The 18,344-nt window shown below is 49.2% G+C and overlaps 1 long non-coding RNA gene across 1 annotated transcript; it reads left to right on the plus strand.

The window, feature by feature from the left end:
- Positions 1–941: 941 nt before the first annotated feature.
- On the plus strand, positions 942–4,456 carry LOC132355500 (uncharacterized). The gene is made up of 3 exons (XR_009499637.1): positions 942–1,019; positions 1,198–1,280; positions 4,377–4,456. It is a non-coding gene; the product is annotated as an uncharacterized LOC132355500 (long non-coding RNA).
- The last annotated feature ends 13,888 nt before the right edge of the window (positions 4,457–18,344 follow it).

The following is an 18,344-nucleotide window of genomic DNA, read 5'->3' on the forward strand; positions in this document are numbered from 1 at the left end:
CCGTCGTGGTGTTGGGATTGTTATCTATGGTGCTGACATGCCTGTGGCAAACCCTTTATCCAGACGCGTGATGCTAAGTTTCGCTACTGGTTCCCCGCAAGGAAAAAAACCCCGCTTTGCAGTGTGGGCCAATTTCTCTGGTGTAAATACTGCCACCATGACTGATTTCAATCCACTAACGTGGAGCCGCTGAACATGGAGACAAGAAGCGATGTGCACAATCGGCTCTTGTGAGCTGGTAGGAGTTGGCTCCAGCACACCCCTGCCTTTACCCTAAACAGCCAATGACAGCCCAGTCAGAGGGAGAATCGAAATCAAGTTTAGGCAGGTTAATCAAGTTTGGCAAAAGGTCCAGCTACAGTGCCGAGCACTGGGTTTGAGTAACAGGTGAGGTCGTAAAGTGAAAAAAAAAAAAAAGGAGTCAGGAAGTTAGGCACCAGGAGGGTGAGAAACAGGCTGGAAAGCGTGATGGGCAAGGAGGTGCCAGGGCAAGTGGTTCGAGATGGAAACAGCATTGTGCTAAGTGATGCATGGCCGACCCAACGCGGCCAGAATAGAATATTGCCTCCTGCCGTTCTCAAGCCTGGGAGAGCAAGGAGGGTGCACGTGATGATGGGGGAGCTGAGAAAATAGGCAGGTGTTTCCTGAGCTCCAGGGATGACGTCTGAGCAGCCTGAGCTGGGAAAGGGCAAATCCAATTCTGTAATTGTTGGCGCATCAATTTTGGTGACGGTCCCAGAAGGGTGATGCCAAGGGCCCGGGGAGGAGGGATGCCCGGCTGACATCATCCGCTAATTCTGGACCAATTCACAGCTTCCTCCAGTGAGAACTTCCTTCAGCACATAAATCACCCTGGTCTTCTCATGACCACCTCATTTTCCCGAGAAAACAGAGGGAACCCACGCACGTGGGCGTCCTCTGGAGAGGGCGCTGGGTGTGGAGAGAAGAGTGTGATCCTGAAGTCGCGCAGACACGGGTTCAAATCTCGCCTCTGCCCCTTGTTGGCTGACGGGCTTTGGGTGAGTCATTTCTCTTCTCTGACACTCCGTTCCCTTGAATGGGCTAATAATATCTGGGAGCGCTAGAAGCGTGATTAAGTGAGACGGGAGTGGTGAGGCGCCGGCACAGGACCTGCTCATTGCAACACCAAATCTCGCTCATTCCCTTTTTGTTTGTTTGTTGGTTTTCCTCTCTTAGGGAATACGTTTCCGGTGATCAATCGGTGGAAGCTTCCAGAAGAAGATGTAGACTCCCTTTCTAGCCCCTTCCTCGGCTTTGCGGTGAGTGGTTCATAGGGTGGAGGTGGAGGGCTGCCTCTGGGAGGGTGGAGAAGGTGGAGGAGGGGGGACTGAATTTGTTCTCCCGGGTTGGGGGATCTGGGTGTGAGGGAAGCAAGCTCTCTCCCCACAGAGCTCAGACTTCTCCTTAGGAACTCTGGGCCAAGCAGGGCTCAGAGGCAGGGAGAGCAGCCTGGGACCTCAGTGGTGCAATGCCTGTTTCCCAAGCAGACGTACTTGCCCTTCTGTTACCTGTCCCCATGTCTGCGCTATGCCTGGCTCTCCGTCTTTCTGTCCATCGGGCTCTGGAGACAGACTGTTAGACTAGCCCCTGCCTGTGGCACGCATTTCTGCAGAAGCCCGCCTGACTTCCTATCCATCTGTCAGTCTGCTTGCGATCCGCCTGCCCATCGCTCTGTTTGCAGTTGACTCTCTTGCACCTGGGCTCCATTTTATGATGTCTGAGTGACAGAGAGGTGATAAATGAGAGTGAGAGAGAGTGACAGACGGGAGCGCACATATGGGGGATGGAACACGTGCGTACACAGAGGATTGACAGTTGGGTGGTCCTCTTTGAGACAGGGTCACTCAAGGTCTCCCCAACCCCAGAGGGGCGTCCGTAGCACCATCCATCTCACCTCCAAGCACCGTCTGTCTGCCTTCCTGACTGCAGACGGAGGTGTCCCCTCCAGGAGGAGGAGGAGGAGGGGGGACAGTCCCCATGGCAACCGACCGAAAGGCGCTTTTCAGCTTGAGAAGAACCTTTGTAACAATGGAGCTGTCCGGTAAAGAAAATGGGCTGTTAGTAAAGTAGTGACCTCCCTGTCACTGAAGTTCAATTACAGGCTGGCCACTCACCTGTCAGGGCTGCTATGGTGGGTATTCCTGAGTAAGAAGTGGGGTGAGTCAGGCTGGGGTGATCGAGATGGGCCGACCTTTAAGAATAACAACTTCCATCACTAATCCAAGTCAAGCACGTTACACAGAGCCTGGCACATAGTAGGTGCTCAAAACCAGAACTGTTATTTGGAGGGAGGTTGGACTAAGTGACCTCAAGGCCCAATCCCACAGCCTTTGAGATGGAGAAAGATGAAAGGCCAATTAGTGGCAACAGGTTATGAATATACAGGAGCTGGGAACTTGGGATAATAAAGGACTTCCCAGAATAGAAATGTCTCCATCTCCCTCACCCTGATCTGCATGGCTCCCGCAGGCTTCCCTCCCCTTTTCTAACTCAATTTCAATTTCAATTCCAATGTCAATAACTTCCCTGGCACGACAAGCAGCGCTTGGTTGCCAAAATGAATTGGAACATTGAGTTTCCGAGTCTCTGACCAGCTTGTCCGGCCAGTGTTGTCTCCTCCCAGGCCTCCCAGGCCCTTCCTTTGCACATGTCTCATCCTCTGTGCCCTTTCAGGAGACTTATTTTTACCTTCCCCAGCAGTTATTTGAAAAAAGATGATACACTCTCTCGTTTGATCAAGATGTTCCAAGAACAATGGCACACGGGGCATCGGCTCTCCACGCAAAGTGCCAGGATGAGAGGGGGAAGAAGCCTTAGCCCCTCTCCCTTGAGATGCCGGCTGCGTGGGGAGGCAGAGGGGAGTCGACAACTCCAGTGAGGTGGAGGGGGGAAGGGGGCTCTGGGAGCACAGAGGAGGGGCCTCTGAGATGAGGGGAGGATAGAGGGAGGTGGAGGGGTGGGGGTCGCTTCCTGCAAGAAGCAGAGTGGGAGGGACTTCTGAAGGGTACTTGGAGGGCAGACCACCGAGTTCCTTCCCTCACGGGTCAGCCGTGGCTGGAATGTCACCATGATAACAATTCCTTTTACATGAGCCGTAAAAACTATTGGCCCTGCACAGCGTTGGCAGTGGTGACATCCTCTGGAAAGGGAGGGTGTGACATGGAGGCGTGGGGAGTGGGTAAAAGGGACCCAGGTGGATAATGCCTGAGGGATAAAGTCCTGGAGGGTGGGCACGGGGGTGCGTGGGCGGCCCATCAGTGAGCGCTGATTTGGACTTGATGCCGTCTGTCATAGGGGGAGAGGGCTGGGAGGGAGTGGAACAAGGGTGCTGGGAGGCCACCGGGTGCAGACACACCACCTGAGATGCTCAGGCTCAGAGACAGAAACAGAGGGATCCTGGCTGAGGAGGGAGGAGCCCTGGAGTGCGGAAGTGAATAGGCGAGGGGTGGGCGACGCTGGCTTTGCCAACTTGACATCCCTGCCCAGCGCTAACCCAGGGTCACCTGTTGCCATCACCATGGGGAGCCGCGGGTCAGGGAGTCAGACAGACAGGGCTGGACCAAATATGCCAGGAAGGCTCCATGAGCAGGACCTTTACCGTCATCCTCCTCTCCTCACCCCAACCAGAATGCCGTGAATACTGATGGAAAGAGATGGCCCCCCTCCACACCACCGCCAAGAGGAGGGGCTGCTGGGCAAAATTCCCCTGCAACAGAGAGAAGCCACCGCGCTGACTCTAGCTATCTTTCCATAGCCTTTGGCCAGGCAGAGAAGAGCCCTGGGGATAGACAGCCCTGGGCAAGATTGACAAAGGCTCAGAGGCTCCAGGGGGTCTGCTTGGGAGTCGGGTGGGTTTTCCATGGGGTTATGCTGAACAAGTAGAAGCAAACTCTTCTCCAGCGGTGCCCCGATCCTGTAGGTTCCTGGGGACCACTCAGCTGTTGGTTCCTGAACATTTGCAGAGGCTCCTTAGGCAGTAGCCCCCTCCACCCCGTTGGCCCCTCCTGCTCCTCCTCTTTGCACATCTTCAGGGTCTGATGAGTCTGGGGGTTGGGGAGGAAGGGCGCCGTGGTAGAATGAGGGCCCTGAAGATGTGGTTCCAGTTCTGTTACTGGTGAACTTTGGGCAAATTCCTTCTATTTTCATAGCTTCATTCAACTCTTCAGTAAGATGAGAGGAATGGACCAGATGGAGGGTTTACAAAGAGGGTTCCTTAGAAGTCTATTCCCGTAAGATGTTGAGGGGAAAAGAAGTTTGGAAGAATGCGCTTTCCATCCTCCAATATACATCATAAGCTCTGTAAAGCTCTGTAGCACAGAAACCTGTTCAACTTTGACCATGTGTTTCCCAAACAGGCCCTGTTTTCTCAAACGGCCCATTTTCATCCCAAGGAAGGAACGAGCCCTGTGACATAGTTTGGAAAACAGTGGACTAAATGCACTTCTGCAAGATTCCCTCGAGTCCTGAAGGTCTTGTTTGTGTCTCTAAGGAAAGTGGGAGGGGTGGGGAGGAGAGAGAAAATGACATTGAAAGCTCTTCCCATGTGTCATCTCATCTGACCACCCTCCGCCTCACCAGCTACATCATGGTGTGGGTGTGAGATCCCCCACTGGCAGATGAGGGCAGCGAGGCCTGGACTGACTTCAGGGAGAAGGGGAAGCTTCCTCCCAGCCTGCTGTGTGCAGGAAGGTGAGAAAATCCTGCTTGGAAGTGTGGCTTGGAGGGCAAGCCAGCAGTCTCAGACTCTCTCTAGCCTCTCTCTAGCCTCCACCAGCCCCATTCAGGGTCGCCCCCTGCCCTAAACTTTTCTTTTCTTGGGGGAGGTCTTTGGACAGCATTATGGGCTGAGGACAAGGAAAGCCAAGGGCTGGGGTAAACCGCCTACATATAACTGACAAAGCTAACTCCCAAGATTTCAATCCACATAGGGCGGGCCCTGAGCAGAAGCGTAAAGGCGCCAGTGTGGGTCTGTGTGATGTAGTGAAAAGAAACTGAACTTTGGAGCTAAACAGGCCAGGGTTCAAATCCTGCCACGAGGACCCTTAACTAACCCTACTTAACTGATGTCTAGATGAACTACCACTATTCCCTCTGGAAAACCTGCCGACGACAGCCGGTGGCACTTGGGATGCCTGGCTGTCAGACAACTCCTTTCTTGTTTGCCTGTGTTGTGTGTGTTTCCAAACCTATTTATGTCAGTTGCGCTTGTCACTGTAAACAGATAATTGAATCAAGTGTAAACCAAGCCAATGAAATACCAGTGGAGAAAGGAGTTATGCTTTTATGGTAATTAATTTAATGCTTTGGGAAGGATGGTAAAAAGTTGCTGTTGAGTTATGTGTGGCCAAGACTCTACAAGATTTGAAGAATCAACCCCATACAAGGAGGTCTGTGTACTTTGACTAGTCTTGCAGGGAATCAAAACCAGAAATCTCTTTGGTGATATTTATGTGGTCTCCATTATGTGTGATCCCAAGAAGCCGATTCACCTTTCTGAACTTTGTTTTTCTTGGCTTTAAAAGAAATAAAAGGAATCCAAATCGGAAAAGAAGCAGTAAAACCATCACTGTTTGCAGATGACATGATACTATACCTAGAGAATCCTAAAGATGCTACCAGAAAACTACTAGAGCTAATCAATGAATTTGGTAAAGTAGCAGGATACAAAATTAATGCACAGAAATCTCTTGCATTCCTATACACTAACGATGAAAAATCTGAAAGAGAAATTAAGGAAACACTCCCATTTACCATTGCAACAAAAAGAAAACTATAAGACACTGATGAAAGAAATTAAAGATGATACAAACTGATGGAGAGATATACTATGTTCTTGGATTGGAAGAATCAACACTGTGAAAATGACTATACTACCCAAAGCAATCTACAGATTCAGTGCAATCCCTATCAAACTACCAATGGCATTTTTCACAGAACTAGAACAAAAAATTTTCACAATTTGTATGGAAACACAAAAGACTCCGAATAGCCAAAGCAATCCTGAGAAAGAAAAATGGAGCTGGAGGAATCAGGTTCCCTGACTTCAGAATATACTACAAAGCTACAGTAATCAAGACAATATGGTACTGGCACAAAAACAGAAATATAGATCAATGGAACAGGATAGAAAGTCCAGAGATAAACCCATGCACATATTGTCACCTTATCTTTGATAAAGGGGGCAAGAATATACAATGGAGAAAAGACAGCCTCTTCAATAAGTGGTGCTGGGAAAACTGGACAGCTATATGTAAAAGAATGAAATGAGAACATTTCCTAACACCATACACAAAAATAAACCAAAAATGGATTAAAGACCTAAATGTAAAGCCAGACACTATAAAACTCTTAGAGGAAAATATAGGCAGAACACTCTATGATATAAATCACAGCATGATTCTTTTTGACCCACCTCCTAGAGAAATGGAAATAAAAACAAAACAAAACAAAAACCAAATGGGACCTAATGAAACTTCAAAGCTTTTGCACAGCAAAGGAAACCATAAACAAGACGAAAAGACAACCCTCAGAATGGGAGAAAATATTTGCAAACGAAGCAACTGACAAAGGATTAATCTCCAAAATATACAAGCAGCACATGCAGCTCAATAGCAAAAAAACAAACAACCCAATCCAAAAATGGGCAGAAGACCTAAAGAGACATCTCTCCAAGAAGATACACAGATTGCCAACAAACTCATGAAAGAATGCTCAACATCACTAATCATTCGACAAATGCAAATCAAAACTAAAATGAGGTATCACCTCACACTGGTCAGAAGGGCCATCATCAAAAAATCTACAAACAATAAATGCTGGAGAGAGTGTGGAGAAAGGGAACCCTTTTGCACTGTTGGTGGGAATGTAAATTGATACAGCCATTATGGAGAACAGTATGGAGGTTCCTTAAAAAGCTAAAAATAGAACTACCATATGACTCAGCAATCCCAATACTGGGCATATACCCTGAGAAAACCATAATTCAAAAAGAGTCATGTACCCCAATATTCATTGCAGCACTATGTACAGTAGCCAGGACACGGAAACAACCTAAGTGTGCATCGACAGATGAATGGATAAAGAAGATGTGGCACATATATACAATGAAATATTACTCAGCCATAAAAAGAAACGAAATTGAGTTATTTGTAGTGAGGTGGATGGACCTAGAGTCTGTCATACAGAGTGAAGTAAGTCAGAAAGAGAAAAACAAATACTGTATGCTAACACATATATACGGAATCTAAAAAAAAAAAAAAGTTTCTGATGAACCTAGGGGCAGGACAAGAATAAAGACACAGATGTAGAGAATGGACCTGAGGACATGGGGAAGGGGAAGGATAAGCTGGGACAAAGTGAGAGAGTAGCACTGACATATATACACTACCAAATGTAAAATAGATAGCTAGTGGGAAGCAGCCGCATGGCACAGGGAGATCAGCTGGGTGCTTTGTGTCCACCTAGAGGGGTGGGATAGAGAGGGTGGGAGGGAGACACAAGAGGGAGGAGATATGGGGATATATGTATACGTATAGCTGATTCACTTTGTTATACAGCAGAAATTAACACACCATTGTAAAGCAATTATACTCCAATAAAGATGTTAAAAAAAATGAAATAAGTTAAATAGGGAATTCTCTGGTGGTCCAGTGGTTAGGACTCTGTGCTCCCACTACAGGGGTTCGGGTTCGATCCCTGGTCAGGGAACTAAGATCCCACAAGCCACACGGTGCAGCCCCCTCCCCAACAAAATATATAAAATAAGTTAAATAATTCCCACCTCGACCAGTTCTTACGTGGAACAAATTAAGCCATGCGCAGTCCCATTCCTGTTTTTTGTTTACTTCTCGATGATTCCCCCCTCCTCTTTCTGCCATGACTATCTTCCCCCATCAGGTGTTTCCAGGGCTGCTTCCACAAGTTTGCAGTTCAGCTAATCCGATCGTGATTAGGGTTTAAGGCGTGGACCCTCCCTAAGAGCCACATCGTGAATGGAGAAAAGTCTTCCCAAGGAACGCATGGACTAGCGAGTGATTCTGGGCAGTGTGACAGAGCAGCAGGGTGGCAGGCTGAGTGGGAGCATCTCTGGGGCGTTCCTCCCATCACAATTCCTGTGGTCCAGGTGAGGATGCTCTTATTCTTTCTGATGTGTGACCTGGCCATCTTTATCTGCTCTCCGTGACACACCAGCTTCCCTAACCCATCTACCTGGGGGTCAGCTTGGCCTCAGACTCTAGAGCAGACTTATCCCAAGCTGAGGGCACCCAAAGGAGATTGAGTCTGGATGGAGGAGTTGGAGTCCTGCTCAGCTCAGACCTCATGCACCTCCTGCCCAGCACCTCGGAGTTAGGGAGAGGTGTGGCTTTCCCATACCTACACCCCAGATGGGCACCTGTCGGTCTTCCCAGGGGTGGAAATTCTGCCCATGGCTGGTCCAGCTGCTTGTTGCCTGCTCAGAGCTCTCCTAACACCTGTCACTTGACACCTCCTGCTCCCAAATCCTGGTCCACGGAACCTAATAGACCCTCCAATGAGCTCAGAATGTGCCTTCATCCTTGTTGTGAGGACCTGACCCTGACCTGCCTCCACTGTTGCCCCTGCTGCTTTCCTAGCACTCTGTCTGCTGGCCTTGAGTATCCACCAATTGGTTCATCCCCCAACTCAGCTAGGTTGGCCCCAGCTGGAGTCCCCAGGCCGAGGGGGCTGCTACAGCAGCTCTTCTGTCGCCAGGAAGTCAGCCCCATATGTGCCCCTAGATGCCTGGAGTCCAGCAAAGGGACCCACTGAAGCTGTCTGTGGGCAGTGACAGGGTTGGGGTTGGTGCATGGAGGGAGCAAAGGAGGAGACAAGTAGACAGCAAACTGTCTTCTCTTTTGCATTGGCTTCTGCATCATGGGCAGAGTCAGGCAGACCTGGGGTCATCACTGACCAGTGTGAAATCTTGAGGTGCCCTCCTAGCTCTCCTGAGCCTTTGTTTCTCCTCTGTAAAGTGGGGGTGCTGATGGTTGCCTCATCTGTTTCTTGAGAATAATGACAATAGGATAATGTCTGTAAAGACCTTTTGTCCCCCATATGTGACCTGTTCTCATCAAAGAAGCAAAGGAAACATTGGGCAAAGCAAGAGCTCTGCTGTGGCCTGCTGGTCTAAGAATGGGGTTGGTAAAGACCCTGGACCACAGGGGTGAACATCACATACCTCGGCTGCTAAGTAGTTACTTCCCGGAGCTTTGTGAGCGTCACAGCTGCCAAGGACCCCCCTTCGGGGTCTCCAGTATCCTCCCAGCATCCAGAAACTAAAAGGTTCATGCCTGGCCCGCAGGGACCTTAGGACCCCTGCTCCAGTGCTGATTCTTAAATATTTTGACTATCCCCCCAACCCCCCGGTCATAGATGCCAGAAAACACTTTGATTGAAACTGTTGGGTGAAACAGGAAGTACTCATCTGTGAAATGCCATTATTCATTCATTCAGCAAATGATTATTGAGCACCTAGCACCTGCTCAGGGAAAGGGCTAGGAATCGGGATGCCGAGCTCTGTGATGTAAGGTCCCTGATCACAGCCTTGCTGTGGAACAGGAAGAGGGGGGAGGGGAATATACAGCTCTAAACAGTGATGGAGGGAAAGAGGAGACACGGCGGGGAGAGGATGAGATGGGTTGACACCTTGGCTTGGAGCAAGAGTGAAGGAGGCTGTCGAGTCCATGGGGAGGGGCCTTGGAGTCCAGCTTGGAGCTGTCAAGGTTCTTCAGTTCCGTCCAATTATCCACTAATGACACACAATGAATAGATTAGGAAGTGGACTGAGGACAAGGACGCTTAATTATAAAGCAGGGGAGTGAGGAAACACTGAGCATCCCGGGACGGCTCTCGGGAAGGTGGGCGGGCAAGGGTGGGGGGAGGGGGAGGAGGTCCAGCTCCTCCCCTCCTGGCAGCTCCACGACCGCCGCTGGGGCTTTCCAGGAGCTGGCCCAGTCACCGAGCCTGGGTCAGAAGTGGAGCTCAGCATCTGGGCAGGGCAGAAAGGTTCAGGGCAGAGGGGGTTAAGGTGGAAGGTGGAGAGGTATTTGGGGATGGGCAGTGATATGGAGCTGACTCATTCCAGGCTGGAGGGCTCTCTCTGTACATCACTTCCTCTCGCCTGCGTCATGACTGGTGCCCCCAGAGTGGGGAGTCGTGTCTGTGGATTCTGTCTGCTGGGAACGGGGCTCTAGCCCTTCCTGAGGTTGCCCTTGTTCCAGCCTGGGAAGGACACTGGCCCTGTGGCCCCCTCGACCTCCACCTGCTCCCCAGTGTCTGGGTCCCTACCTTACTCTGGTCTCCTGGGGGAGGGGGGGTTCCACGCAGCCTCTGTCAGAGCAACCATGGCCAGCATCTCCACTCCAGACACTAAGGTTCATGCTCTGCAAGTGTGTTCTCAGTGCTCTCTCGGCTGATCATCCCAGCCGTCCTGGGAGCAGGTGGAGAGGTGTTCCCTTCCCATGAGGTCCAAGGAGGAAAATGGGGTTCAGACAGGTGACTCGATTTGCCCAGAGCCTCAGAGGTGATGTGTTGGGGGTAGGGCTTGGACCCAGGTCTGTCTGCTTCTCCCCAGACTTCTCTTCATGCTTTATACCAGTTTGTCCTTCAGACCTGAGGCTGCAGATGAGAGTAGCTAACCCGTGGCTCCTGGCCAATGGTAGCAGCTGGGCCTGAAGTCGTGCCTCCCCACCCCTGGGTCCTCCTCCTCTAGCCTCGTTACCCTCAACCTGGGAGGAACCTTCTGGCCCCCACCAACTGCCTTTCCCACTGGAGTTCTTAGGTGCCCGTGATGCACAGGGCGTGATGTTCTCCAGCCCCCAGGGGACTCTCTCTCCTCTGATACCCGAGCATTCCCTGCCTCTGTCACACACCGGCCATCCTATGAAGGCGCAGGGACCTGGGATACTCCAGATGCTTGAGTTGTTGCCCACATAGGTTTTCAGTTCCTTGAATTCATTGTCTGTCCCGCATCCCCACCTTCTGCACTGTTCACGGTAACCTCATGCTAATTGATTGGACCACCAGGGGACATGGGCGGAAGTGGGACAGAACATCCCTTAGTGAGGCATGAGAGGGGTGGGTTGGGAGAGTAAGAGCTTGTCACATTCTGGGTTGAGTTAGATTCCTGCCAGGTCTGTGCTTTCTGAAAGAGATGAGCATTTATAAATTTCTAACTCTTGCCTTGAGGAACGGACGGAAGGCTGCAGCATGTCTACTGTGGCCAGGTGCTTTGTAGACGTTACCTCATTTATTCTCACAACCATCCCGTAAGTGGGTGTTTCAAGTTTGCAAACAAGAAAACTGAGGTTCAGGAAGGTAAGGTCCCACGAGAGCTGGGATTTGAACAGAGGCATCTTGGACTCCAAAGTCAATGTTTTTCCCACCATTTAATAGAGTATATGGAAAACAACCTGGAAATTCAGGGGTTGGGGTGAGGTGGCCTTGAAACAAACACATCATCAAGCCCACCTGTGGGGCTGCCAGGGAGGGGCGGGACCTCCCAGACCCAAGAGCGTCCTGGCAAATGATGTGATCATTTTACAGGTCTATCCAAAGTTTCACATGTTCTTAATTAATGCTCACAACCAGCTCTGAAGGGGCCAGAAGTCTTAGCTCCCTTTTGCAGACGTTGAAACTGAGGCTCAGAGAATCAGAACTTACTCGACACAGTGAGAGAAATAAATGGCAGCACCGGGAATCAAGAAGTCATTTAATTTCAAATTCAATGTTCTTGCAGCTGCCCTCATGGCGTGGACCGCCTCTGGTGGCAGGCAAGAGACCATAGACCCACAGGTGGAGCCCCAGACTCACAGACCCAGGCCAGAGGTCAAGACCAGGACAATTAGTGCGGAAAGACAAGAGATGTGTTTTTACCATCGGACGAGGCACGCAGGGTCAAGGGGCTAGAGTTTTCACAGAACCCCAGAGATGGATGTGTCAGTATCAGCATCATTTAGCTCAACCTCCTAGCCATGCGGGTGACAGCAAATTATAAGCAGGGGCTTGACTCAAACCCAACTTCCCGCAGTGACCACCCTTACACCAAGAGCGACCCTAGGAAGTGGGACACTCCAGAGGTGGATCTGTCCCAAGGGGGCAGCTTCTTCTCCTCTTTCAGTTAATATGCTCTAGGTACCCAAGGTAGAGAGTGGCCAGAGCAGCAGCTTAGGCTTTCCAGACCTCAAGTCTCCCTTGGTTGTCCAAGTTCTGGATGTCTTGCTAGCCTGGGTAGAACCATCACCACCATGCCCTAAACTCTGCTCCTTCATCTATGCCAGCTGCAAATTGGAGGTGTCTTCCCTCAGTGGATGGCAGCCCCTTTGAGCTCAGGATGCTGGGTGAGGGTCTTCTCTTTGTTTTCTGTGCTTCACTGAGCCTGCAATGCCCAGAGCAGAAGCATGTAGTGGAAGAGACAGGTACTTCCTTTTCCTTTTCTTTCTAAGACCTTGACAGGGGTTCTGATGCCCTGAGGGCTTGGTTGGGATGGGAAGGGTGTCTGAGGCTCTTGCGTTCCGTTTGTTCGCCCCCTTCAAGATCCTGGGCTGGTGCGAGCATTATGGGGTGTGGAGATGGTGGAGGTGGGGAAAGGAGGGGGATGTGAGATGCCTTGAAAAATGGGACCCTCCCTTCTCTGTCTGCAGTGGTTCAGCCTGGGGTGTGACTGAGGACCGTTCTCTTTGCAGCAGCTACAGGGAGGTTCTAAATCCTCAATCTGACCGTATCACTTCGTTGTTCAAAATCCTTCAAAGCCTCCTTGTCTCCCACTGAATGGAGCCCAGATGTATGGCTTCAAGGCCTCCGTGATCTGGCCCTGGCCCTGTCCTGCCACCTCCTCTCTCCCTGCTCCCTCTATAGCCTTTCAGTCGGGCGTGATAAAGTCTTTTAGCCCATCCAATACAGGCTCTTCTCTCTGTCACATCTTCTTCCCTCCCGCCCCTTCCCTTCTCTCCTTGGCCTGACCACTTCCCCAAAATCTTTCAGTACTCCACGTGTCATCTCTTCTGGGAAGCCCTCCAAGACTTCTGAAGGTCAGGGAGGTGCCCGTCCCCCTCTGTGAGTGTGACCCTCCCATCCTCTGTCTGTTGCCTCACGTCCTCCCACTAGACTCTGAACCCCAAGAGGGCAGGGGTGCACTCTGCTCAGAGTGGTAGCCCTGGCTCCTAGCCTCTTGCTACTCAAAGTGTGGTCCACAGACCGACCGCACCAGCATCACCCGAGACCCTGTTAGAAATACATAATCTCAGGCCCCATCCCAGACATACTGAATCAATATCTGCATTTAAACAAGACCCAGGGAATTTGTGGGCAGATTAAACTTAGAAAACCTCTGATCTAGCCAGGGTTTGGCCCAGAGTAGATGCCCATTCAGTACTTTCTGAGTAAATGAAGAAAGGCATGGGGTCCGCAGTGAGTGACATGACAGCCTCAGGCTTCAACCTGCAACTACCCAGTGGACCCTGGAATGGGTGGGAGTGAGGAGGGGGTGGGGAGAGGGGGTCAGCTCCAGGACACAGGCACCATATGCCTAGCTCGCATGCTTTTAAAGACATTGTTCTGTTGCAACTTTATGATGGTTGGATAATTATCCCTCATGCATAGATGTGCAGACTGAGGTGTAAAGTGACTTGTTGCTATGGACCAAATGTTTGTGTCCCTACAAATTCATATGTTGAAACCCTAACCCCCAAGCTGATGGTAATGGGAGGCGGGGCCTTTAGGAAGAAATTAGGTTGTGAGGGTGGAGCCCACATGAATGGATTCAGTGCCCCTATAAAAAGAGACACCAGAACAGGTTTCCTTGCTCTCTGCCACATGAGGATACCAGGAGAAGACAGCCATCTGCAAACCAGGAAAAGAGCCCTCACCAGACACTGCATCTGCTGGCACCTTGATCTTGGACTTCCCAGCCTCCAGAACTGTGAGAAATAAATGTTTGCTATTTAAGCCACCCTCTCTGTGGTCTTTTGTTGGGGCAGCCCAGGCTGACTAGGACACTCGTCCAAGGTCACAGAGCAGTAAGTGGCAAAGCTGGGGTTCGAACTTCAGCCTGACTACTTCTGGCTGGAGGCTCTAGGGGAGAGAGGAAGGGTGTAGGGAAGGGGTGTGCTATGCAAGGCCTTGCTGGCCCAGGCCCGGGAATGAGCTCACTTCATGACGGTATTGAAACCGGTCCCATTAGAAGAGGAGGTGGGGGAGGGACTTTGGCAGGAAGGCCTGAGGCAGGTTTGATTTGTGGCTGAAATCCCAGCTTCCACTCTGGGGATCTCTGACTCCCTCGGCCCAGCTGGGTTTTGCTCTGTGTACCTCCTGTGGTGCCCTCTCTGCTTCCGTGTGGGAAATGTATCTCCCCCCGGGGCTTTCCTGAAGCCGCATCCCCCCGGTCCACATTTCCCCGGGCTCAGCAGCTGTCTGGATACCTTCCCGTCCCTGCAGACATCAGCCTGGGACAGGGCCTGAGGCTGCCGATCCCTCCTTCTTCCTTGCATCCCTTGCCTTGCCTAAGAGGGCCTGGAATCCGCTCAGCTACAGAATGTGGAACCCGGAGGACAGGATCTCGTCCAATGCCTGCATGTTTCAGAGGAGGTACTCGAGGTCCAGAGATGGACCTCGTTTCTCAGGACCACAGGTTACAAGGCGGGTCATGGACAACGCTGGACACAGGAGCCCGGCCTGCTATTTCTGCTTTCCATCACACTGGGAAGCCTTCTCAGAGCCTCTGTAGGGAAGTGCACCCGCAGGTCACATTTGCCAGTTTTATTATTAGCTCTTATTTATTCAATATCCGCCATCTGCCTGACATCAAGCACTTAACACGCGTAATCACATTTAATCCTCATAATAACCTTATGATTTATTTATTAGTCCTACCATTATCATTATTATTCTCAGTTTTCAGATGGGAAAACTGAGGTTCAGGGAAGTGAAGTAATTTGCCCCAGGTGCACAGCTAGGAAATAGAGCAACAAGGATTTGAACTCAGTATTGCCCGGCTCTGAGCTCTCTGCTCGGCTACACGTCCTCTTGAGTGGGTTCAGCTCAGACACTCGGACCCACGTCTGTGTTGCAGCAAGAGAGGAGCCCTGTCTCTCTCTGAGTGGCTGGAGACCTAAGGACCGTGGCCACACTGTCTTAAAGACACACCGTCAGTACATACACTCTGGTTTACAAAGTACTCTTACATTCTTCACATTATCTCAGTAGCTGCAATAAACCCATAAATCTGGCAGAGTCGATATTTTCCCCATTTAACAGGTTAGGAAACTGGGTTTAATACCCCATGGTGCACAATTTTTGGAACCCGGTGGTAGTGCTGATGTCATGATAACACACCACTCCCCACCTGGGCTCATGATAAATGCAGGGACCCTCAGGGGCATTCAGCATACACTCACCAGGGTGTTCAGACCCATCAGTGCTTGACCCTGACAGTCCACAGCACTTTCACATCTGGATGAGGGCAGGCTCAGGGAGACACATTCCAACGTACCTCCAGGATTCCTCTGTAGAAAAGGGAGTGGTTGTGGGGTTTCCTTCCCCCATCCTGACTGGGTTTGCTAATTCACGCTGTTTGCTAGTGCCACTGCCAGCAGATTGTTCGTGGAGGGAGACATCAGAGACCATGGGAGCTGGTCCAGCCTTTGTTACTGCTTAACTACGTGGCTTTAGGCTAGTCCCATAATTCTTCTAAACCTTAGCTTTCTCACCTATAAAGAGGGGAATAATGCCCCCCTACAGATCCCTCAGAGATTTTGTAAGGGTAAAATAATACAACAGAGATGAGAGTGCTTCAAGAAGAGCAAAGCATTGTATATTTATGGAATGGTGATTGCAGGCATAAAAACAGCAGCTTGGGGATTGCAGTGCGGGAAGGCAACATTTACTGAGCATCTACTATGAACACTTTATAGATATTATCTCATACAACCCTCAACACAGCTCTTCAGAGAGGTATTATGGGATTTTCAGCCTCTGATCCTGGCTGAATAGCTCTTAACAGATCAACCATCCCAGAGATAACAGCTATCAACTCTGAGCAACATATTAAAAATACAGTTATCAGAAGGAGAGTAACACACAGCAGGCAGATTCCAGAGCTGGGGGAATGGGGGATGTTATTGACACTTGGAAGAAGGGAAGGGCACTGGGTGAATTTCTTAGCTTTTACAAGTTTAGCCTGAGGGCAAGCCCTAGTCCTCCCATGTTGGATGGCTAAAACCTGGATAGAAACATGCACTTATACAGTTTTGAAGAATAAGGGAATAGATTTCAAGGTACCTTCAAGGAAAATGAAGGAAGAAACTCAGGAAAGAGTGAACTAGAGAGGGGAACCCCAGATTCTGAGTATAAACTCTGCCCAAATATCTGGTTGACCCCTGAACCAATGCCTGTGTAGGATAGATGCCAAGTTGGCCAGCAAAGCCTAAAGGAACCGAATGGAAATGTCAGCTGCAATCCACTAAAAGAGTGACAGCTTTGCAATGAGAGTTCAGTCAAGTGACCTACTAAATTAAATAAACAAACAAACAAAACCCCCCAATACTCTTCATAGCAACAAAGAGAATCCAAAGTCCCTAAAACTTTATCATACACAATAATCGAGATACAATCCCAAATTATTGACACAGGAAGAAACAGGAAAATGTGACACATGGGAGACAACCAACGGAGACTGGCCCTAAAGCGACCCAGAGTTTGCAATTAGCAGACAATGATTTTAAAGTAGCTCTTATAATGGTGCTGAAGGATGTAAATAAAGTATGCTCACAATGAATGTAAAGATAGAACTAATGTCAAGCAAAAAAAAAAAAAAAAAAAAACCAAAACACTACGAAAGAGAGCCAAACACAAATTTTATTTTTTATTTTTTATAAATTTGTATTGGAGTATAGTTGCTTTACAATGTTGTGTTAGTTTCTACTGTACCACAAAGTGAATCAGCTGTACGTATACATATATCCCCTCTTTTTTGGATTTCCTTCCCATTTAGGTCACCACAGAGCACTGAGTGGAGTTCCCTGTGCTATACAGTAGGTTCTCATTAGTTATCTATTTTATATATAGTATCAGTAGTGTATATATGTCAATCCCAATCTCCCAGTTCATCCCAACCCGCTTTCCCCCTTGGTATCCATACACCAAATGCAAATTTTAGACCTGAAATATACACCTGAAACAAAAAAGTATTCCAATGGACATTTATAAATTAAAAAAAATTCAAGTTCAGAGAGATTAAGTAATTTTCCTGATGTCATACTAACAAGTGATAGAGTTAGAATTTGAATCCCAAGTCTATTTGGCTTTAAGGACTTTATTTTCTCAACTCACTAGGAGGGGCTTAGAGTCTGTGGGAAAATGGAAGTGGATTGTGAACTTTTCTGAAACTCTGGTGAGACTATGGAAACTTGCTGTAAGGCTTTGCTGTGGTCCCTGGGAGCAACCAATGGGATTATCTATCCATGGTGCTGGAATGTGCCCACCCAAAACTCCATGTCTACCTACCAAGCCATTTCTGATTATTTGCACCAATGAGTGGAAAGAGAAGTGAAGATAAATCATAGCAGCTCATGCTTTAGAATCTATCCATTTTGTCTTTCAAGTCTAATGCAATGCACTGCCCCATCCATTGCTGTCCTTGGGTTTTGCCCATGTTCTGCATAAGTTTTTTCCATGTTTTGCAAAAATCTTTTCCTCAGAGGTTGTGGGTAGAGAGCAGGGGCGGGGGTCTTCATGTATTTGCACCACCTTCCTATAGCTAAGTTCTACTTAAATTCAACCCTTAGTTGGTGAGTTTAGTGATGTATCTAACGCTGTACATGGTGTTGTGGAAGGCAGAGAAAGGTGAGACCCAGCACCTGCTCTTCAGGATCACCCACTTGAAAATGAACACAAAGAAGGAGAAGGAGGAGGTCAGCTGCGTGGGCTCAGTTTCTACTGTGTGTCCTCAAAAGACCTACCTTGGGGCTTCAGAGGAGGGTGGATGTCACTGGGAGTTGGGAGCAATCACAAAAGACTTTCTATAAGAGGTAGGATATCACCTAGCCTGTAAAGGCTAGGCTCAGGGGAGGAAGGGAAAAGATAATTCTAGGACACAGTAGGTGCTTAATAGATATTTTTTTAAACGAGGGAATGTGTGCACAATCCTTTCCTTCCTGGCTATTTTTAAGCATCTGCTTTCAAAAATGATTGTTTAAAATATTAAAAACAGTCTATTTTAACACTATCTGTAATAGCTCCAAACTGGAAGCTACCCAAAGGCCCACCAACAGTGGAATGAATAAATAAATTAGGATGTGTTTGTACAGTGG

Source organism: Balaenoptera ricei, chromosome 20 (genome assembly GCF_028023285.1).
Source record: "Balaenoptera ricei isolate mBalRic1 chromosome 20, mBalRic1.hap2, whole genome shotgun sequence".
In the NCBI taxonomy this organism is placed as follows: domain Eukaryota; kingdom Metazoa; phylum Chordata; class Mammalia; order Artiodactyla; family Balaenopteridae; genus Balaenoptera; species Balaenoptera ricei.